Raw genomic sequence first — 14,399 nt, forward strand, 5'->3', positions numbered from 1 at the left:
TCTGGATGGCTTCAGGAGAGACACATGGAACACAGGATGTACCCTGAAGGTCTGCGGAAGCTCAAGCTCGTAGGCCACCTTGTTGACTACACGCTTTACCGGAAATGGGCCAATGTACTTGGGTCCCAGCTTCCTCGAAGGATGCAGCATCTTCAAGTTGGTCGTTGACAGCCATACCCGATCCCCTGGTTGAAGCAGTAATTCTCCTCTTCTTTTCCTGTCGAACGCCCTCTTACTGTCCCCTTGGGCTTTGGCGATGGCTTCCTGAATTGTCTTGTTATTGACAGAGAAGAAGTTTAAGACGTCCTGAGATGCCGGTACCGGGTTTTCAGGCATCAGGTCAGGGAGAAATGTGGGATGATACCCGTAATTGGCGAAGAACGGGGATTGCCCCGTTGCAGAGTGACTCGAGTTGTTGTACGCGAATTCTGCGGACAGCAACAACGTCAACCAGTCATCCTGAAGGTAGGACGTGTAACATCGCAGGTATTGTTCCAGCGTTTGGTTGGTCCTCTCGGTTTGGCCGTTGGTCTGTGGGTGGTAGGCGGATGAAAGCGACAGCTTGATTCCTAGTGCTTTACACAAGGAGTTCCAGAACCTGGAGGTGAATTGGACTCCCCGATCTGACACTATATCTTCGGGGACCCCATGAAGCCTGACTACTTCCTTAATGAAGATCCGTGCCGTTTCAGGTGCCGATGGGGTTTTCTCCAGGGGTATAAAATGTGCCATCTTTGAGAAGCGGTCCACGACCACCATTATTGCTGTGTAGCCTTGGGATGGTGGGAGTTCGACCACAAAGTCCATGGCAATCATTTGCCAGGCCCGCTTGGGTATTGGTAATGGACGTAACAATCCCCATGCCCGGCTCCTGGAGGGCTTGTTCCTTTGACAGGTGGAGCAGGTCTGGACGTAACGCTCGCAGTCCTTATTCATGTTCGGCCACCAGAACGAGCGCCGTAGTAGTTCCAGAGTTTTCGCAACCCCGAAGTGACCTGCCATTCGATGGTCGTGGCAGTGCCCTAGGACCAGGGTTCGCACCTCTTCTGGGACCATGATCCGGTCTTCCTTCCAAAACAGCCCGCCGTGGTTCAGGAGGGGTGACCCCGACGGAACTGGTAGTCCTGTAGAAGCGTCGAGGAGTCTGGAACGAAGTTCTGTTTGTAGAGCAAGGAAACTTCCGGAAGGTAAGATGGTGTCAGGTGCCACTGTGTCATCGGGGTCCTCAAACATGCGGGACAGAGCGTCTGGTTTTGTGTTCTTAGTACCGGGTCGGTACGTAATATGGAGAGTGAATCGCGAGAAGAAAAGAGCCCATCTTGCCTGGCGAGGTCTCAGTCGTTTCGCTGTTCTTAAATATTCCAGGTTCTTGTGATCTGTGAAGACTAGGATTGGGTGTGTGGCTCCTTCCAGTAAGTACCTCCATTCTTCTAGAGCGGATTTGATGGCCAGGAGCTCCCGATCTCCAATGTCATAGTTACGTTCAGCCGGCGTCAACTTCCTGGAGAAGAACGCCACGGGGTGCAGTAGTTCCTTGGTTCCATTTCTTTGGGACAGAACCGCTCCTACCGCGTTCTCAGAGGCATCCACTTCCAAGACATATGGGAGGGAAGTATCCGGATGGCAGAGGATGGGCGCAGACGTGAATAATTTTTTGAGCTTCTCGAATGCCGTCTGGGCTTCGGAAGTCCACTTAAAACGGACCCCTTGTTTCGTCAGTTGCGTGATCGGGGAGACCAGACCGGAGAAGTTCCTAACAAACTTTCTATAAAAATTGGAAAAGCCGATGAAACGCTGTACCCCCTTTTTGTTGGCGGGTATTGGCCAATCTAAGATCGCCGTGACTTTCTGGGGATCCATCGCGACCCCCGCGGAAGAGAGAACCAGTCCCAAGAACGTGATTTCGCGCTGTTCGAAACAGCACTTTTCTGCCTTGGCGTATAGCCCGTGTTGACGCAACCGTTCTAATACCCGTACTACGTGACCTCAATGAACCTCCAGTGAAGGGGAGAAAATTAGGATGTCATCCAAATAAACTACTACAAAGACATCGAGGAAATCACGAAAAACATCGTTGATGAAATGCTGGAAGGTTGCCGGTGCATTACAGAGCCCGAATGGCATCACTAGATATTCGTAGTGACCGAATCTCGTACGGAAGGCCGTCTTCCACTCATCCCCCTCCCTGATACGGACAAGGTTATAGGCCCCCCGCAGGTCTAGTTTAGTGAATATCATTGCCGATTTTAATCTCTGGAGGAGCTCGGGGACTAACGGTAAGGGATAACGGTTCTTTACCGTTATCTTGTTTAGATCACGGTAGTCTATGCAGGGCCGTAACGATTTGTCCTTCTTCTCTACGAAGAACAGCCCGGCCCCGGCTGGGGATGTGGAAGGACGAATAAACCCCTTCCGCAGGTTCTCGTCAATATATTCCCTCAGTACACCCGATTCCGTTTCTGACAAGGGAAAGATCCGGCCGAACGAGATCTCAGATCCGGGTAGGAGGTCTATAGGACAATCGTAAGAACGGTGTGGGGGAAGAACGTCAGCCCCTCGCTTACTGAAAACGTCCAAGAAGTCATGGTAGGCCGGGGGAATAGTCTGGGATAGATTGGCATCACCGTCCAAGCACAGGAGGAACCGGGGACCCACGGATCCCGTGACCTGGCAGTGATTCAAACAGTAGGGTGACCTAAATTGAATCGTCCCCCTTTCCCAGTCAACCTGGGGGTTATGGGCCCGCAGCCAAGGGAGCCCCAGAATGACTGGAAATAGGGGTGATGCGATGGCATCCAAACGGAGGAACTCCTGGTGATGGTCTGCTATTGTGGTAAAAATGGGTGGTGTCTCCTGGTCCACCACCCCTGATTTTATACTGGAGCCGTCTGCCAAGAAGATGTTGAACCCCCTTTCTTTGGTCTGCAGTGGTATTTTTTGCCGGTGGGCAAAAGTCAGGTCGACAAAGCAACTACAAGCTCCAGAGTCAACGATTGCGGTCACCGATAGTGTTCTTCCCGGGAGCTGCAAAGACACAGGTATGGCCAGGTAATTGGACTGATCATCCCTTCCTGCGGGTAAGGTAAAAGAAAAGGAAGCGGACTTACTCATCTTTGCAGGACAGGAGCGCACCTGGTGACCAGCTTCCCCGCAGTACAGGCATAGGTTCAGCGATCGTCTCCTTTGACGTTCCTCAACCGACAAGTGGGAACGGGCCAGTCCCAGCTGCATGGGTTCCGGGTTGTCCCCCGATTCCGTGCCTCGGGGATGGTTCCCTGGGGTTGGAGCTGTGTCTCTCGGTGGGATCCATGCCACCCTTTGACCCTGGCTGCTCCTTTCCAGCCGACATTCCCTTAACCTACGGTCAATCTGGATGGCCAACTCAATCAGTCTTTCCAGGGAGTCTGGTAGGCCTACTCGTGCTAGTTCGTCCTTGAGAGACTCAGACAGCCCGATGCGGAACTGGTGACATAAGGCCGCATCGTTCCATCTGGTGTCTCCCATGCATCGCCTAAAGTCGGACGCGTATTCTTCGGCTGCCCGGCGGCCTTGCCGCAGAGAGTATAGGGTAGCCTCTGCGGAGGCAGCCCGCTGAGGGTCGTCATACAATACTGCCATGGCCTGAAAGAACTTGGTCACGGAGTCAAGCTGGGGGTCACGCCTCTCCATCAGACGGTGAGCCCAATCCTGGGGCTCATCCTGAAGGAGAGAGACTATAAACCCCACCCTGACGGTCTCGGAGGAGAATGTGCGGGGCTGCAAGTCAAAATATAGTGTGCAAGCATTCCGGAAGGCTCGGAAGCGGCTCCGGTCACCACGGAACCGTTCCGGCAGGGGAACGCGGGGCTCAGGAGCTAAGGGTGTGGCAACCGCTCCGGATGTCGGGGTAGCGGGAGGTTCCACAGACGGGGGACTCTGAGCAGGGGGAGTCTGGGGGGCTAATGTCTCCATGCGGTCTTCCAGTCGGGCGCAGCGACTGTGGAAGTTCTGGAAGGCCTGGGTCAAAGTTGCCAGGTGCTGGCAAATATCCTCTAGGGACGCCGGTCCACCTCCTGGCTCTGTCATGGCCGCAAGGTACTGTTATGATCCGCCAGGCGGAGCCTTCCGGCTGCCAACTGATAGACCAACCCAGAGCGTGGGGTCCAAGCCCGGGCTGTGCCTTCACCAGGGCCCCTGATGGTGGGGATGGACTTGAAACAGTCCTGGGCCAGGTCACGACCTCTGGGCGGGCCCACCAGCGGCTGGGAAGGCCTCCGGGGATGCGTGTAGGTACCGGGAGAGCCAGATATGAGGCGGATGACGGCCCCAGCAGGGTGGCACGGATAGTGGTTCCGTGGGGGGTAAGCGGGGTACCAAATCAGCGGGCAAGGAGTAGTCAGGTCACATGCAGGGTCAGCCAGGTAAATCAGTCCGTAGAATAGTCAGGATATCCGAGTCAAAATGCAGGAGCAGGCAGAGTAGTCAGGACAAGCCGGGTCAAACACAGGGGCAGGCAGCGTAGTCAGGGTCGAAAACAGGGTCACAGAACAGGAGCAGGTATCCAGGATCACATAAGACCTTGCGGCAATGGGTGACAGTGCAGGGCATCTTTAAATAGTGCGCCCTGCACTGTCATTGGCTGGCTGAGACGCGCCCCCGGCTGTCATTGGACGCCTGAGGCGCGCCCTCGACTCTCTACTGCGCATGCGTGGCGTCCTGTCAGCCGCGGCTCGCCGCCAGTGCGCATGCGCGGGGGGACGGCGCCGTGATGCAGGATTCCGGCGCCGTGATCCCTGACAGTCACAGAACTGACAGAAATAGGCTATTTCTGACAGTTCTCTGACATTCACTCCATACAGTGGTTGAAACATAGCCTATGTTTCAACCGCTGTATCTATCTGCAGAGCTCCGCTATTTCTGACAGTTCTGTGACATTCCCTCCATACAGCGGTTGAAACATTGTATCTATTTGTTTCCATTTATGGAAACAAATAGATACAATGTTTCAACCGCTGTATGGAGTGAATGTCACAGAACTGTCAGAAATAGGCTATTTCTGACAGTTCTGTGACATTCCCTCCATACAGCGGTTGAAACCGCTGTATGGAGGGAATGTCACAGAACTATCAGAAATAGCCTATTTCTGACAGTTCTGTGACATTCACTCCATACAGCGGTTTCAACCGCTGTATGGAGGGAATGTCACAGAAGTCAGAAATAGCCTATTTCTGACAGTTCTGTGACATTCACTCCATACAGCGGTTGAAACATTGTATCTATTTGTTTCCATAAATGGAAACAAATAGATACAATGTTTCAACCGCTGTATGGAGGGAATGTCACAGAACTGTCAGAAATAGCGGAGCTCTGCAGATACACTTAGCGGAGCTCTGCAGATAGATACAGCGGTTGAAACATAGGCTATGTTTCAACCGCTGTATGGAGTGAATGTCACAGAACTGACAGAAATAGGCTATTTCTGACAGTTCTCTGACATTCACTCCATACAGCGGTTGAAACATAGCCTATGTTTCAACCGCTGTATCTATCTGCAGAGCTCCGCTAAGTGTATCTGCAGAGCTCCGCTATTTCTGACAGTTCTGTGACATTCCCTCCATACAGCGGTTGAAACATTGTATCTATTTGTTTCCATTTATGGAAACAAATAGATACAATGTTTCAGCCACTGTATGGAGTGAATGTCACAGAACTGTCAGAAATAGGCTATTTCTGACAGTTCTGTGACATTCCCTCCATACAGCGGTTGAAACCGCTGTATGGAGGGAATGTCACAGAACTGTCAGAAATAGCGGAGCTCTCTGCAGGGACACTTTTGCCGGCTGATCGGGAAAAATCCGATTCGCGCACCCGAAGTAGGCAAATATTCGGATTCGACGCGAATCAAATTTTTCCTGAAATTCGTATCGAATTCCACTTCGCCTGGTTCGATTCGCTCATCTCTAATAGTGACAGCTCTTTGGATCTCATCTTGAGAGTTGACAGCAACAGATTCCAAATGCAAATAGCACACTTGAAATTAACTCTGGACCTTTTATCTGCTCATTGTAAATGGGATAATGAGGTAATAACACACACCTGGCCATGGAACAGCTGAGAAGCCAATTGTCCCATTACTTTTGGTCCCTTAACAAGTGGGAAGCACATATGCAAACTGTTGTAATTCCTACACCGTTCACCTGATTTGGATGTAAATACCCTCAAATTAAAGCTGACAGTCTGCAGTTAAAGCACATCTTGTTCGTTTCATTTCAAATCCATTGTGGTGGTGTACAGAGCCAAAAATGTTAGAATTGTGTCAATGTCCCAATATTTATGGACCTGACTGTATATATATTTGTTACATCTTTTCTGTAAATATTTTTATTGCACCATTTTGACCTTATTTACAGAAAAAGATGTAGCCAATATATATATAAATACAGAGAGCAATAACACAGCAAAGAGATAACAGAAAGAAGTTTAGAGAGGTAGAGTACTTACCAAAAGTCCTGGGTTAAGCAGATCAAGTTTCAGAGCAAAAGGTTACCAGCTCCCAAGTTGGTTCCGATATTAAAAGGGAGAATTCTTCAACTTTCTGCTCCAAGCATAACAGCCTTTTTCTAGGAACTCAGCAGGGTGTCTCCTTACAGCAGAGAACCAATCGCCTCATTTGGGGAGGGTTGTTGAACGCGGGGAACTCAGGCTATGACCAAATCCCTCACAAGTTATACTATGGTCAATAACCTTCCCTAGGTACATGTAGCAGCCTAACCACTAGTAGATTAATATGCAGAACGATATTCTGAACGTCCAGACATCAAATATGGCATAGTTCACTATTCCAGCTAGAACTATATGGCTTTCTGCTCTCCTGTAGACTTCAACTAGGGGTGTAAGATATCAGACGACTCGCATTAAACTGAGCTATCTGAATATATGCTTGGTTTCCTGGTAATAATTTCCCATCTCCAGATATAAAATTATATGGAAAAGTGGGTTTTAAATGTGATGTCTGTTTTACTGCTAGCTGGAATGTCTTTTGAAGTCCAGTGGAGGACTGGTTTATGGCTTTACGATTATCTCAGATTGAGAAGCTAACAGACACCCGGGCACCGGCTAATTTGGGATTTATAACCATGAAGCTGTCCCGCTGTGCCTGATTGCCTGTGCACTTCTGAATCCAGCACACAGGGACCATGTGTCACTCAACAGAGAGGGAGGGGGGAAGCTGATTTGGAGTAGAAATGATACAAAATGGAGGCCCTTTGGCAAAATGGAGGTTCTCATCCATCTCTGCACGTACAATTGCTACACTGACCCCTCCAACGCCCTAATAGGGATACAAAATCTCAATACCTGGTTCCACTCAACTTTGTACTACAAAATGAATGACAAGTCCAAAATACTAAGGGGGATATTTACTAAACTGCAGAGTGCAAAATCTGGGTCAACTCTTCATAGAAACAAATCAGCTTAACACCCTGGTCACATCGCGTGCGACTTGGCATGTGATTTGCATGTGATTTGCATCTGTGTCAGATGTCTTGCAATTCTCACCTGAAATCGGCATCTCACCTGACTTTGAAATCGACTTCACTGTAAGTCGCACGATTTCAAAGTCGGGCTTGATGTGACCTGGGGGTCAAGGTTTCATTGCTAGAGCTTGATTGAACAAGCTGAAGTTAGAAACTGGCTATAATACAGAGCTGAACCAGATTCTGAGTGGACCAGTGTTAGTAAAGCTACCCCTAAAAGTCTCCATATCCCTTCTGCGTTGAAGGATAACCGATCACAAAAGTTTCCATATACTTGGAAACCTGCTCTCATAAACGTTCTAGGTATACAGTACAAATTTCAGCTTTCACCTCCCATCTAGATTATTTGAATTTCAAACCATCTTCACATTCCTTATCCCAAGAACTTAAGTGACCTAAAACCCCATGAATTCTCCAGAGCAGACAAAATAACATATCTTAAAGTAGAATTCCATGTTTCAAGCCACTTCATATAGTTTGTTCTAGTGGCACTGTGTTCTGACAATACCATGGGCAATTTTCCATCTGCTGCTGGAATTAAAGAGAGTTGGGCTGAGTGGTTCCCTGCCATTCAAGAGGAACATTGAATTTTTTACAATGAATAGATGGCTTCCTCTGAAAGGCTGATGGAGAGGCGGACAGATGATATCACAATTTCCACCTTGACCAGTCAGAGATCTCTTTAGTTCCAGAAGCAGACTCGAAAGTCACCCATACTGCTGCTGGAACACAGTGCCACTTATTGTACATAACTAATGCTACTACACTGCATTACAGTACACACAGTGGCCACATTGTTTAGTAATGGTTATAGCTAGTTTAGGTCAGCGTGGCCCAAAAATATTAAAGGAACACTTTGAAAACACATCAGATTTCAATGGGGAAAAATATCATGCTGCATATATATACTTATATGGACTGGGTAATGTGTTAGGACTGTAAGGATGCCCCATCATTTGATGGAAATGAAAATTAGCAATCTTTAGAGGACTGAGTTCAAAGACACCCGAAAATCAAAGTGAAAAAATGATGCAGCAGGCTAGTCCATTTTTGCTGAAATTTCACTGCAGCAACTCAAAATGGTACTCAGTAGTTTGTATGGCCCCAAAATGCTTGTATGCATGCCTGAAAATGTGGGGGCATGCTACTAATGAGAGGATGGATGATGTCCTGGGGTATTTCCTCCCCAATCAGGAACAGGGCATCACTGAGCTCCTGAACAGTCTGAGGTGGAACCTGGTGGCATCGGATGGACCGAAACATGATATCCCGGAGGTGTTCTATTGGATTTAGGTCAGACGAGCGTGGGGGCCATTCAATGGTATCAATTCCTTCATCCTCCGGGAACTGCCTGCATACTCTCGCCAACATGAGGCTGGTCATTGTTGTGATCTAGGAGGAACCCAGGATCCAGTGCACCAGTGTAGAGTCTGACAATGGGTCCAAGGATTTCATTCCAATACCTAATGGCAGTCAGGGTGCCATTGTCTAGTCTGTGGAGGTCCGTGCGTCCCTCCATGGATATGCCTCCCCAGAACATCACTGACCCACCATCAAAACAGTCATGCTGAACAATGTTACAGGTAGCATAATCTTCTCCATGGCTTCTCCAGACCCTTTCACCTCTGTCACATGTGCTCAGGGTGAGCCTGGTCTCATCTGTGAAAAGCACAGGGTGCCAGTGGCAAACCTGCTAATTCAGGTGTTCAATGGAAAATGCCAATTGAGCTAAATGGTGCTGGGCAGTGAGCACAGGGCCCACTAGAGGACGTTGGGCCCTCAGGCCACCCTCATGAAGTCTGTTTCTGATTGTTTGGTCAGAGACATTCACACCAGTGGCCTGCTGGAGGTCATTTTATAGGGCTCTAGCAGTGCTCATCCTGTTCCTCCTTGCACAAAGAAGCAGATACTGGTCCTGCTGATGGGTTAAAGACCTTCTACGGCCCTGTCCAGATCTCCTAGAGTAACTGTCTCCTGGAATCTCCTCCAAGCTCTTGAGACTGTGCTGGGAGACACAGCAAACCTTGTGGCAATGGCACATATTGGTGTGCCATCCTGGAGTAGTTGGACTGCCTGTGCAACCTCTGTAGGGTCCAGGTATTGCCTCATGCTACCATTAGTGACACTGACCCTAGCCAAATGCAAAACTAGTGAAAAAATGAGTAGGGAAAAAAAAGTCAGTTGTCTCCACCTGCAAAACCATTCCTGTTTTGGGGATTGTCTCATTGTTGCCCATCGAGTGCACCTTTAATTTTATTAACACCAAAGCAGCTGAAACTGATTAACAACCCCCTCTGCTACTTAACTGACCAGATCAATATCCCAGGAGTTTCACTGACTTGATGCTATACTCTGATTAAAAAGTTTTCATTTAATTTTTTTAGCAGTGTATTTAAAGTGAATTGAAACATGGAATTTTTTTTTTATATTTATTTAAAGATATTCAAGAATTTACAGCAGGGGTCTCTAAACATTCTAAACAAAGGGCCAGTTTACCATACCAAACTTAAGGGGGGCTGGACTGTGCCCAGTGGGAGTGAACAATGTCCCATCTTTTGTTCCCCATCGTTGTCAGTTGGAGAAATAATGCCTCCTCATTGGTGTCAGTAAAAGGAAAAGTGCCTGATTGTTGGTGTCAATAGGAATGATAGTGCCCTATGGTTGATGTCAGAGGCAGGAATTATGCCCGATTATTGATGTCAGTGGGAGGAAAAATGCCTCAAGGGCCAAATATAGGAAAGCAAAAGGCCACATCCAGCCCCCGGGCCACAGTTTGGAGACTACTGATTTATAGAATGTCAAACAATACAGTGTTTCTGTGCCATCAAAAATTCAACAGACTAAAGGAAAATACTAAACAACTACAGTGAAGGAAATAAGTATTATCATATCCGCTGCTAATTTTGAATGTTTGCCCACTCACAAAGAAATGATTAGTCTAAAAATCGAATGGTAGGTGTATTGTAACACAGACAGAATAGCAACAAAAAATTCAAAAGAAATGCATGTCTAACAAATTATGCACCGATTTGCATGTTCATGAGGGAAATAAATATTTGATCCCCTATCATTCAGCAGGATTTCTGGCTACCAGGTGTCTTTCATACAGGTAACAAGCTGAGATTAGAAACAGTCTCTTAAAGGGAATGCTGCTAAACTCACTTTGTTACCTGTATAAAAGACACATGTCCACAGGATTAATCAAACAATCAGATTCCAAACTCTCCACCATGGCAAAGACCAAAGAGCTGTCCAAGGATGTCAGGGACAAGATTGTAGACCTACACAAGGCTGGACTGGGGCTACCAAACTATCGCCAAGCAGCTTGGTGAGAAGGTGACAACAGTTGGTGCAATCATTCGCAAATGGAATAAACACAAAACAACTGTCAGTCTCCCTAGGTTTGGTGCACCATGCAAGATCTCACCTCATGGAGTGTCAATGATCATGAGAACAATGAGGAAGCATCCCAGAACTACATGTGAGGATCTTGTCAATGATCTCCAGGCAGCTGGGACTTTGGGTGGGGGACCCATGGAACCCAGCTCACTTTAGAGGTGGGGAGACCCCTGTCTCAGCTCTCCATATCCCTCTTATGTATAAATCAACCTGTGCCTGTTAGGGGTACAGGGTGATCTGTCCTAATATTGTGTGGGATTTGTCTCAGACTGTGTAGACGTGTTTAGGAGATAGGTGGGGGTTGTTGATTGTTTAATGTTATGTGGCTGCATCCCATTGTTCTATTGTTTGTCTGGTGTGGGAACAAACTATTATGGGATGTATGTGTTTATGTGTATTAGCTTAGTGGGGGGGGGGGTCTCCAGCAGCCCTCCCTCCTGATGGGACTGTCTGCTGGTGTGAAGTTTGAATACTTGTGTGTCTCGTTACTAAATGTAGATTACCCTGCCCTGTGTCATGATGCAGGGAGGGGGGGATTGTCCCCTGAGTGTATATATCTTGTATCTGTGTTCAAATATAGAGTCTACCTCCTGGTTTACTTCAAGACTGGTGTTGTCTAGTTTTGTATGGTCAGCTGACATGTCTGTTGTCGGTGTTCGGACGGGGAAGCGGTATTCTAATGGAAGTACTCAAGCGCAGTCTGGGTCAGTTCTGTTACAGTCACCAACAAAACAATTGGTAACACACTACACCAACAAGGATTAAAAACCTGCAGTGCCCGCAAGGTCCCTCTGCTCAAGAAAGCACATGTCCAGGCCCATCTAAAGTTTGCCACTGAACATCTGAATGATGCAGAGGAGGACTGGTTGAAAGTGTTTTGGTCAGATGAGACCAAAATCGAGCTCTTTGGCATCAACTCAACTCGCCATGTTTGGAGGAGGAGGAATGCTGTCTATGACCCCAAGAACATCATCCCAACTGTCAAACATGGTGGTGGAAACATTCTGCTTTTGGGGTGTTTTTCTGCTAAGGGGACAGGACAACTGCACCACATCAAAAGGGACAATGGACGGGGCAATGTACCATCAAATCTTGGGTGAGAACCTTCTTCCCTCAGCCAGGGCATTAAAAATGGGTCGTGGATGGATGTTCCAGCATGATAATGACCCAAAACACATGGCCAAGGCAACAAAGGAGTGGCTCAAGAAGAAGCACATTAAGGTCCTGGAGTGGCCTAGCCAGTCTCCAGACCTTAATCCGATTGAAAATCTGTGGAGGGAGTTGAAAGTTCAAGTTGCCAAACGTCAGCCACCAAACCTTAATGACTTGGAGAGGATCTGCCAAGAGGAGTGGGCCAAAATCCTGAGATGTGTGCAAACCTGGTGGCCAACTTCAGGAAATGTCTGACCTCTGTGATTTCCAACAAGGGATTTACCACCAAGTAGTAAGTCATGTTTGTGAAGGGGATCAAATACTTATTTCCCTCATGAACATGCAAATCAGTACATAATTTTTTAGATAAGCATTTTTTGAATTTTGTGTTGCTAGTCTGTCTCTCACTGTTACAATACACCTACCATTAGATTTTTAGACTGATTTCTTTGTGAGTGGGCAAACATTCAAAATCAGCAAGAGATCAAATACTTATTTCCTTCACTGTAAGTAAGACAGCAATGTCTGACAATACAATGCTTGTATCAAAACTTCTGGGTATCCAACCTTGAGGGCTGTGGGTTTTAAATGCCCAAACGATACTCTAGAATGTAGGTGGAGGTACGACAAACCAGAAGTACATGTCGGAGCAGATCAAGGTTTCACCGTACGTAAAGGCTACGAGCCAGGGTAATGTGCATCCAGGATTTTAAGGTGTACATGAATGAATAAGTTAAGGGGGGAGGAGAGAGAAAGAAGACAAAAAAATAAATAAATAGGGGGTGGGGGGGGGAGGGGGAAGGGAATTGGTTGAGAAAGGGGGGAGGCAGGTACTTTAAGGTAGGTGGGGGGAGGAAGGGGAGGGAAATCCAGCAGGGTTACATGTAATGCAAGTACACGTATCACCATTGGGATATCCATGGCAGAGCAGTAGCTCATATGTATTGGGAGTATTCATTGGAGAAACTAAACTGATCCCAGTAAAACCAACTGGTCCGATGTTCTTCCAATTGTTCTCAGATGGCAGGAGGTCAGATGTTCCATGTGTTGCATGTCATTCACTCTCGCAAACCATTGGGCTCTGGTCGTCGGAGAATGTTGCTTCCACATGGCCAGGATAAAGGCTCTGGCTGTGTTGAGGAGGTGTTTAAGCAGGGATTTATGATATTTTTTCCTAGACAAAGGGGTCAGATTGAGGGGGACCACTGCAGGATCATACAAAAGAGAAAGGTTCTGTGTAAAGTGCAGGACTTGCTGCCAAAATGGGCGGATATCAGGGAATTCCCAAAAAATAAGAAGGCGCGTGCCTGAATGGGCTCCGCATCGCCAACAGCGATCGAACATTTGTGGGAACACTTTGGTCAATGCCACCGGGGTCCTGTACCATTGGGCTATGATTTTATAAGTTTTCTCTTGATATTTGCTGCATAACGTAGATTGCGAAGAAGAGGATCTGATCTTTTTGTGCTTCAGAAAATGTGGTTTGTAGGTCTCCTTCCCATTTCCCAAGGAACGGGGGGTCAGTACTAGCATGTAGTGCCAGTAAGTGTTGGTCCGTTTCCCAGGCAAAGTTCCTCAAACTGAGTTAGGGTTCTCTGAAAGAGATGTGGTTTGGGTAGTGTGCATAGAAAATGTGATATCTGAAGGGCCATCCAGTGGTTCAGATGCTGGTGACCTGAATTGATGAAGAGATTGGTACTTGGTATACATCCTGTTGTTCGAAGAACGAAAGATGCATGCAGTAGCCCCTGAAGGGCTTGGTCATTGAAGCCAAGGTCCAAAAGACCAGGGTGAGATGCAGGCTGGCCTATACAGTAATTGGTGTCATCAGGGAAACACTATAATGACACGTGTTTGTGTCAGTAGGTAAGTAGAGGCTTGCAGACCTTTCATGTTTGGTTTGTGTGTTTGAGAAAAGGTTCTAGGGTAAACACAAAGAGGAGAGGTGAAAGAGGGCAACCCTGTCTAGTGCCATTAGAAACTACAAAAGGGCCGGAGTTAAAGTCATTTACCCGGACGGTAGCAGATGAAACTTGGAATTCTACATTATGAAGCTAGCACTTCCTGATCTATTTTATACATTTCAAACTATAGCCATTTCCCTAACATCTATATGCTTAACTTCCATACAACACATCTTCACCCAATATTTCAGGAACACAAAACATCCTAGATGTGCATTCTCCATAATCTCAGGACACAAACATATGGGAAGCATGGGACTTCCAAATATCCACTATTACAAAAAGGCAGCCTTACTCGATCTTTAACACACAAACTACAGTTGATTATGGGAATTTCCCTTTTGCCAAACAGAAACCCAGAACACTACTC

The sequence above is a fragment of the Staurois parvus genome, unplaced genomic scaffold (genome assembly GCF_062004578.1).
Source record: "Staurois parvus isolate SC_StPar_1 unplaced genomic scaffold, SC_StPar_1.0 ptg000256l, whole genome shotgun sequence".
Lineage (NCBI taxonomy): Eukaryota > Metazoa > Chordata > Amphibia > Anura > Ranidae > Staurois > Staurois parvus.